The sequence below is a fragment of the Panthera uncia genome, chromosome D2 (genome assembly GCF_023721935.1).
Source record: "Panthera uncia isolate 11264 chromosome D2, Puncia_PCG_1.0, whole genome shotgun sequence".
In the NCBI taxonomy this organism is placed as follows: domain Eukaryota; kingdom Metazoa; phylum Chordata; class Mammalia; order Carnivora; family Felidae; genus Panthera; species Panthera uncia.
Window position 1 is genome coordinate 4667704 of NC_064818.1, and position 9622 is coordinate 4677325.

General features: G+C 43.1%; 1 long non-coding RNA gene across 1 annotated transcript in view; it reads right to left on the bottom strand.

The window, feature by feature from the left end:
• LOC125932572 (uncharacterized) overlaps nucleotides 1–9210 on the bottom strand; it is a 189328-nt gene extending 180118 nt beyond the window's left edge. Inside the window, exons 1-2 of the long non-coding RNA XR_007460677.1 lie at nucleotides 8646–9210; nucleotides 7534–7645 (exon numbers count right to left, since the gene is read on the bottom strand). This is a non-coding gene — a long non-coding RNA (uncharacterized LOC125932572). The remainder of the gene's footprint in view (nucleotides 1–7533; nucleotides 7646–8645) is intronic.
• Between the last annotated feature and the right edge of the window lie 412 nt (nucleotides 9211–9622).

Sequence of the window (9622 nt, forward strand, 5' to 3'; positions counted from 1 at the left end):
TGGCCTGACACCAAAGAAAAAAGAAAGAAAAAATTCCAAACTCCACAATTCCATATGAAGAATAATAGCAAAAAGTACTTAAATTGTCCCATTTCGTACAAACAAAATCATACGTTGTTGGGTCTTGGAAGAGGAATTCAAGATGACACTTGGAACTTCACACAGTCAACCGCATCAATCTGCAGACTAGGTGATGTGATTTGTCCACAACTCCATAGCTAATTAATTCCCGGGCTTTCCATCCTGTGCTCTTTCCTCTGAATCAAGTCTTCCTCATTTATTAAACAAAGGAGTTGTATCTCGGAGGGTTTATTCAGCCTTGCAACCTATGATCTCCTTCTTTGTAAACCTTAGAAAGACCAAAGCCTATGAAACAGATGGCGTCAGTCTAACTTCTGTTCGTAAAGGACCACACCAGACTGGTGCGCTGTGGTTCACGTGTTAAGTGCTAAGTGGCAGAACAAGTTAATGCCCTGTTGTTTGCCTTTGGAGGTAAAAATAGACCTGCAGCTCTCAGCCAAGTTCCTGTGGAGATTTGTCCACATCCCCAAAATACCACACATATTTGGCAAGAGTGACAGATTATGTCCAAGCAAGGCCCAGATCTTGAATAGCAAGAGTATTTCGAGTAAAGAACAACACGCAACGGCAAAGCTCTCATTCCTACGTAGGCCACTTATCTCCTGGAATTGCTGTCCTATTCGCTTCCTCTTCCCTTTTCCTGGCTTTCCCTGCCCTGAGTTCCAAAGTCTCCAAGAATGAACTTTCACCTTAAGTTATCCTCGAGATAGAATATTCATCACAAGTCAATAATTCATCTACCCACTGTTTTTCCTTCTTTCTCCCTTTCCATATTTTGCAGATTTTCTCCTGAGATGACCAATCCATTAATGGCAGTATCTTCCCTCCACCCTTCCTTCCATTCTTTCTCTCCTTCTCTCTCTCTCCCTCCCCACGTAAGTGCGTGCGTGGGTGTGTGCGTGCCTGTGGACATCTCTTTGGGTTGACGGGATTGTCCGGATAGGTATCCGTGGTTCGCACACACACAAATCCAGAGAAATAACTTGTACAGAAAGAAACACGTGTGCCTGGGGCCGCCATTTTGTCTTGTTGCACTTATTTTTAGCTCCGGCCGCTGCATCTGCCCGATAAGCACTGAATGCCTTGCCCAAGCCTCCTCGGCTGGTCTGGCTTCAGCTCTCCCAACCCTAACTCCTAGCTCCTTCCCTAACTTGTTATTCCAGCCACGCTCTGTGCCTGTCCTGTGCCGGATCTGTGTTCTTCAAGAACGTTTACTGTGCTCTGCATTCGTGACTCTCTGGGTGTGTTCCAACAAGCAGTCCCTGCAAGGAATGCTTGTCGGAGGACGAGAGGGTTTGGTGGTCAAATAAGCTTGAAATCAAATGTAGGAGCTGAACCCAATCTGACTCCAGAGTCAAAACAGCTGTCGGAGAGATTCTTGCCACAACTGGGGAGATTTTAGTACACCTGGGTGTTAGATCACATCACGAACCATTATGTTTTTCAGGTATGCTCATTGTAACACAGCGATAGACAAAATGCCCTTGTTCCTCAGGGACACGTGCCATGTGAAAAGGTGAAGTATCTCGAGTGTCATGATGCCTGAAATTTGCTCTCAAGTGGTTTCAACAACAGAAAATAAATTTATCCTTTTAATCTAAAACTAGCATATTTACATAAACCATATATGGTTCAGGAAAAAATGCTTGTTATATATTTATATATAATGTGTAAACATATGTGTTATAGATATCACAGGTATAACATTTATACATTATCTATATAGAAGTTTCCACATCAATATTAGTATAAAATATATGTACTAAATTGTTTGTCATATGTAAATCGATACATATATTATAGAGTATATATATTTTTATGTATAATATACGTTATTACCTCAGATATATGTGTATATTATATATAACAAACGTATGAATATCTAAATATATAGTTTTTTTTAACCAGACCATCTGTCTGCACAAATATATCAGTAAATATAGAATGCAAACACATACAAAACATCACCATGCACATTATGCAAATGTGTTTTTATTTTCTGAAATGTATTTACTTATTTTTTGCTAAACCATTTGAAAGCAGGTTGCATGCTGGGTTCTGACCAGCCCCGGGCACACAGCAGTCAGGTGCTGGGACCCAGTGTGGATAAGCACGAGGAAGGGCATGGAGCTAGTTCACAGGAGGGAACCTCTTCACGGGTAACTGAGTTGACTTGCAAAGAAAGAAAATGCCCTTTTATGCATTAGACTTCTTGACGCAGGGAAGAAGGACTCATTTGTGAGGGGGGGGGAGGGGCGTCCCACTTGTAGCCCAGTGTGAGGGCTTCCAGACTTCCACAGGAAGAACCTCGCTTCTTACCGCACCCCTTAAACTACTGCCTACAGGGAATGCACTACTAATTGTAGAGTGGTAAGGGTTGGGATGCATGATGAAAAGGTTTGTTTTTGGAAAGAAACTTCCTTATTTCACTTAGGTTCTTGTGAAAGATGTTTCTGATGCGGGCCAAGGAGCCAGACAAAGGCTTTAAGCATCTAGTCCAAAAAGCAGAGCTCGAACAGTAGATAGTCACTCTAAAGACATGCACACAAATTAAAGTGACCCTGTAATGTGACTGATAAGTGAGGCACTGCTATTCCGTTTTACCTCTTTTTTTGTTTTTCCTTAGGAGAAAGAGGGTGAGCCCGTATTTGCTTCTGGAAGGGAGAGGGCTCTGAGGTTCCTCTTTGAAGCCTTAGGCAAATTCTATGACTTAGGTAACTACCTCTGTATCGCCTAACAATACCAATTTAGCTCAGAGAGTCTCTGTGAATTATAAATTACTTATAAAAGTAATTATAAACTACTTTGTCAATACAAAGTGCTATATAAATGCTTAATAATAGTCCTGTGAGCCACATGGCACCCCCTAATGGGAGCTTATTAAGGAGTTCCTGTTTAGCTGGGATTAATTCTAATTTTTTGCCCCTTAAATGAAGCAAGGCGCTATGCCTGAGAAAACAGCAAGCACAGTCCTAGAATATTTTCATAGTTCAGGAAACATGAGATCCGGGATTGTGCTCCATCGGTCCTCGCGATCTCTGCTCTTTCTAAAACAAAACTGAAACAAACTTCAGTCTCAGGAGAAAGATGATTGGAAGGCTGAGCACAGGATTTCCTTGAAATTTCTTAGAGCCAGAGAAAGGAGGGATGTTCAGTGGGACCGAACAAAGTCCCCTACCGAGGTGGCACAGAGAAAGGGACCTACACGCCAAAACACACACGTGTGTAAATTCTCCATTCACACAGTGGGCTTCAAGAAATGCAGGCGGTCCCTTTGTAAGTTACAGGATTTAATCCTCACATCTACTTTTTGAGAGAGATGTTATGTTTCCCAAATTATAGATGAGAAAACTGAGGCTCTGAGTAGACAAGTAATTTACTCAAGTTCGCATGGCTGGTACATGGCAGAGCTCGGACTTGATTACAGGTATTTTCTCTGCACAGAATTTCCTTGGATGAGAACATAAATTAAAAAGCAAACCAAATGTACAAACTAAAGACTCTTCCTCTGGGCATGTTCATAATGAAATCTTCGTATCCTTACCTTTCCAAATAAATCTCTGTGGGTACACGGGAAATATGTCTTGCTGAATGTGATACTGTGACTAAGTATACTTGCTCATTTAGTGGGAACTCCATTGTTAGTTATTTAAATGTTTACATTTCTTTCTTCAAAGTAAAATTCCATAGGATTGTGAAACACTGAGCTTTATATTGACCAGATGTATACTATTTTGCATCTCATAATAATGGCCATCTTCTAAGAAATTAGAGTGGAGAGAAAATACAGTATTTACTCCCTAGAAATGTCCACAACTCAGAGAAAAGGGAACTCTCACGCACTGTTAGTGGGAATGCACACTGGTACAGCCACTATGGAAAACAATATGAAGGGTCCACAGAAAGTTAAAAACAGAACTGCCATACGGTCCCACAATTCTACTTCTAGGTATTTATGCGAAGAAAACAAAGACACTAATTCGAAAAGACATATATGCCCCTATGTTCACTGCTTTACAATAGCTAAGATACAGCAGGAAATTAACTGTCCATCACTAGATGAAGGAAGAAAGAAGACGTGGCATATATAATATACATAATAGAATATTGCTTAGCTATAAACAAGAATGAGATCTTATTATCTGTGACAACATGGGTGGACCTAGGAGGTATCAGGTTACACAAAATACATCAAAGACAGACACCATATTATTTACATGTAGAATCTAAAAACCAAAACATATGAACACACAGAACAAAGCAAAATCAGACTCAAATACAAAAAACAAACTGATGGGTTACCAGACAGGAAGGGGGTAGGGGGCCAGGGGAAGCAGGTGAAGGGGATTAAGAGGTATAATCTTCCGGCTATCAAATCAATAAGACACGGGGATGTAACATACAGCATAGGGAATATAATCAGTAATATTGTTAACAACGTTGTATGGTGACAGATGGTAACTAGACTCGTGGTAACCATCTCATAACATATATAAATATGGAGTCACTATATTATATACCTGCGACGAATACAATATTGTATGCCAATTATTTGTCAATTTTAAAAAACTACAACAGAGATGTCCATGATCTGAAAGATGTATCAGACAAGCTTAAAAATGTCAGGCTCTGTGTCTAAAAGATGTCAGTTAACCAGCTGAGGAAACCTATCTTACAGAGGGTGTAACTAAAACACCAGCCAAAGAAATGCTCCCATTTGCTGGCAGAGATTGCATTAAGGTATGTAATATAATGGCAGAAAAGACATAACTTCCTTATTTTCATTTTTTTCTCTCTTCTCCATTCCAAAGGTGAGTTGTTAATAGCAGTATTCATGACTATCAATAGATCGGTAAATTCAGGAAATGGTGTCAATCTGGTGAGCCTTGTTTCAGAAACACGGTAATCGAAGTCTAACATCGTTTCCCTGGAATGCTGAAGACCTCTCAGGACCGAGGGAGCGGAGTACATGGTTTCGTGGCCCCACGCTCAGTCTCTGGGTAGGCGCACAGGTGCAGGAGGAGGGTACCATGTGCGGGAGCCAGGGGTGCAGGCTCCCTCAAAGAAGAGCCGCCCTTTCCTCCAGACGCTTCACTGCCATCTGCCGGTACACAGGACAACCGTGCAAATCTATAACGACCATGACAGAAAGGGCGCCCCCTAGAGGTGTGTGGAGCCCAACGTACACAACCGGAAGCCGAGCCTTGGTGTGAACCTTGGGTCCGAAAGCCCCGGAGACGGAATGCCAGATACCCTCTATCTACCGCAGTCCTTCCAGCTGTTTTCTAAATGAGAAAACATTCATTTCTTTGGCTCAGTGGACTCCTGGCTTCATTTCTGACCCTTTTTAATACGTGTATATTTATTTAGAAGTAGAAATGACATGATGCACTGTATAAAACACCAAAACTTTAAAACGATGAGAGAAGAAATATAAACGTTAAGTTCTAGTATTTTCTTCCCACACTCTACTCTGAAGACTACTGATTTAGATCCTAACGGCAGGAAGAGGGTAATCCTTGTTCTTTCTCAGAAAAAGGAAGGTGTATTTTTTTTTTTTAACTGTGACCCCTTCTGTGTGCGTGTGCACGCGTGCACAGGTGCACAAACACCCAAGTGAGAACGTATGGGTGAGGTGAGCGTTCAGGTGGCGTAACGGATGCTTTTCTCGGAATACGTTCCCAGCCAGTCCACAGGGACTTCCCAAACGGGAAATCACATTGGTAAACTATGGGGCTGACTGTTCAGTTATCCACGCTCAATTTTCCAAAGATGGTCTGCTCTCAAACCCTCCTCCAGAGGTTCACAAGCTACCCCAGGCACCGAGCTACCTACACCATTAGTCTCAGACGTGATTCCTACTCTGGAGGGCCACAGGCCAGGACCTGCTATTTCCTTTCTTTTTTTTTTTTTTTCCAGGTTTATTTTTATCTATTTATTTATTTATTTTTGAAAGACAGAGCAAGCATGCGAAGGGGAGGGGCAGGCAGAGAGAGAGAATTTGAAGCAGGCTCTGCACTGACAGCAGCAAGCCCAATGTGGGGCTTGAACTCACAAACCGTGGGATCATGAGCCGAACCAAAGTCGGAGGCTCAATGACAGCCACCCAGGCGCCCCAGGACCTGCTATTTCTAAGCCAGTTCTCCTCTTCTGTGCCGCTGTGGATGCTTGAAAAGTGCCCTGCAGACACAGAAGACTCTGGTTCTCTGTCACTTACAGGGAGGGCAGGACGAGGAGCCCTCTGGTTCAGTCCACTCTCTCAAGCGTGGTACGAAAAGCGAGCCATATTTACTGTCGCTCTCCAAATCACTGGGTATGCAGAAGGGTGAAATGTTTATATTTTGTCCCTGGTTTTTTGTGTTCTTTTTTGTTCTGAATAATGGCATAGGGAACATGTGTACTATGCAGTCAGACAGCCTAGGACTGAATCCCTCCTCTGTCATTTAACAAGAAGTGTGAACTGTAACGTTTGGGTTAAATTCCTGCAGCTTCACTTTCCTTTATCTGTAAAATGAGGAATGTTGATACTGCCAAACACGCCCCTGGGGTTGTCCTGGAGGCTCTTCCTACAACGCCCAGGACCATGGTTCAGTTCAATAAACGCTAGCCTTTCTTCTTGGCAGAGTTCTGGGACCATAGTTATTTGGGTCTCTTATCCAAAAACCTTGGGGCCAGATGTTTTCACGGTTTCCGTATTTTCAGATGAACTCTGTGAACTTCGGAAACGTAGAGAAGAGACAGTGAAACTACATGGCTCTCTGTTTACAATTTTAGTCAAAATCGAAACAGGATTTAAAAAAAAAAAAAAACATCTACTCTCTTTCCAATTTGCTCACAGCACCCTTAAACCCGTTTTAAAGCATTCTGGCACCTCTGTTTTCAGCTGAGTTTTATTACTTGCCTGATAAGAGTCATCTGGGTTACTCATTAAAAAACACAGATTTCAAGGCTTAAGAGAGCTTGTAATTCAGTAGATTAAACCCACGCTCCTGGACAGTGCCTGTCACAGATTACATCCGGGAGAGCCCGCATTACTAGACAGCCCAGCCCCGGCTCACCTGTGGACGCACCTGCCAACCCACCTGCTGGCCCTTAACACGGAGTCTGGAGTCTCCTGATATGTGGCTCCACCAGGACCCCACCACCGGGACAAGCCACTGGCTTCCTCCATCCCCAGCCCTCGCTGCGACGCAAGCTGGCCAAGCCTGAGTGGTGACTCCCTCCTGTTGTACCTGAATCTGTTTTGCCAGAATTTCTACTTTGCTCTGCCATATCTAGGCCTCACTCCCTCCACTGACGATTTGTTACTGGTAGGTTCCCGCACATCCTCCTTCCTCTCTGGCCAATCCCATCCCATCCTTCTCAGGGACAAACCAAAGACACAGGACTCTCAAAGATCGACAGTTTTCAAAGCCGTTAGAAGAGATGCCCCTGGAGAGGGTGACTACCAACCTGGAGGAAACTTTAGCACTCGCCCCTTTCTGAACGTAGACGAAAATGAGCAATCGGTACTCTTTCCACACGTGGATGGCACAGGTCGTAGGCACGGAATGAGTAACGGCACCTGAGAACAGAGTTCAAAATGCTTTCTCAGGCTCGAACGCTGCAAAATGTCCACGAGAGAACACCTGTCAGGGTGACTAGAAACCTCTGCAGCAACGAGGGAAGAACAGGTAAGGGAGACCGGCTGGACACTAACTCATTTATGCACTCAAATAGTTAATGGGCATCTACCAGAAGCCAGAAAGACCTCAGATTACCTTACCAACGAGAGGAGAAATACTTCTCCAGACCATGATTCCAGCAGAAACATCCCATCGAAAAATATATACACACGCAGGCATACATATTTTCTTATGTATTACATATGAGTGTAGCTGCCAAAACTGTATCACATTTTAAAAACAATTTTTGCGACATAATTTCAGACCGAGAGAAGAATGTAGAGGATTCCCAAATGCATTTTACTCAGATTAACAAATCTTTAACATTTTTAATATTTTTGCTATATGTATTCTTTCTCTCCATACATGCACATTATATATACATTACATATAGTGTAAAATATATGTATTCTATCTTCTAATTTATATCCTATACAGGCCATTATGCATGTTACATGTTATATATCTATTTAAATTATATAGAAATAGTTGTATCTCTGTAGTATATAGAGCTATATAATGCATGCATATGATTTTTTTGATTCATGATAATACGTTGTATGTTTCTTCATTTCCTAATACTTCAGTGTGTATTCTCTAAGAAAATGATTTTCTTTTGTAATGAGAGCCCAGCTACTAACTCCAAAATTTAGCATGAATGCAGTAACTTTTAAAATCGAACCGTTCATACATTTCCCAGTTTTGTCAGTTTTTCCAATAATGCACAGTAACCCCCTCTTATGGGGGGGGGGGCACGTTCCAAGACCCCAGGGAAGGCCTGAAACGGCGCCCACCCCCGCATACCCGGTTCTCTCCTGGGCACACGCACCCAGGATGAAGTTCGATTTATAAATGAGGCACCCTACAAGAGTAACAGCAACAGCCCATAAGACAGACTACCTGGAACGACAGAACGTAATGAGCGTACGGGAAGGTGCCCGCTCACCCTTCTCGCGACGGCGGCGGGAGAGGAGAAAATGCGCTCCTGGGTGCCGAGAGTGTGACTGCGCAGGCGCGGGCGTGCAGCAGTAGCTCAGGCTCGCACCGCCTCTGACCTGCGGGCCGGGGAGGATCATCTGCTTCCGGTCCGAGGGTCCAAGGTAACTGACAGGGCGGAAGCGGAACTGCAGACCACGGGAGATCACGCCCTACAGGAGCCTCGCCCTACGCTCCAGCTGAGGCTTGTATGTGACGTTTAGTTGTCCTGACCTTTTGTTTCCTTTAATCAGATGGGGTTGCTCCACTGTGTTTCTTCTTCCCCAGCCCCCTTCTTTTTTAAATTTTTATGACATTGGCATTTTGGAAGAACACAGACCAGTCATTTTATATTTCCTTCCCTTGGGGTGTTTCTGATGTTTTCTCATGATAAGATTCAGTTGATGTATCCCTGCAGGACAAATCATAGGTGACAATTTCCCGGTTACCACAGTTGGAGGGTACGAGGCCCATCACCTCCTGGATGGTGGTATTCATTTCTGTCACCTAGTTACAGTGTGGTCCTGTTTCTCCACTGTATAGTTACTAATTTCCCCCTTTGCAACTACTCATTAGTCTCTGCAGGGGGAAATGTGACCATAGTATATGTCCTGCTTCTCATCAATCTTTTTCTCTGTAGATTTAATATCCATTGATGATTCGTGCCTAAGAGAATCTACACTGTAAAGGAAAATGGCAATTTTTAACCACTACACCTTCAACAAATTGGTTAATGTTTTACAAAAAAATAAGAGCTGGTCTTCCCCCTGTTTTTCTTGTTTTAATTTTTTTAATGTTTATTCATTTTTGGGAGATAGAGTGTGAGCAGGGGAGGAGCAGAGAGAGAGGGAGACACAGAATCTAAAGCAGGCTCCAGGCTCCTAGCTATCAGCACAGAGCCT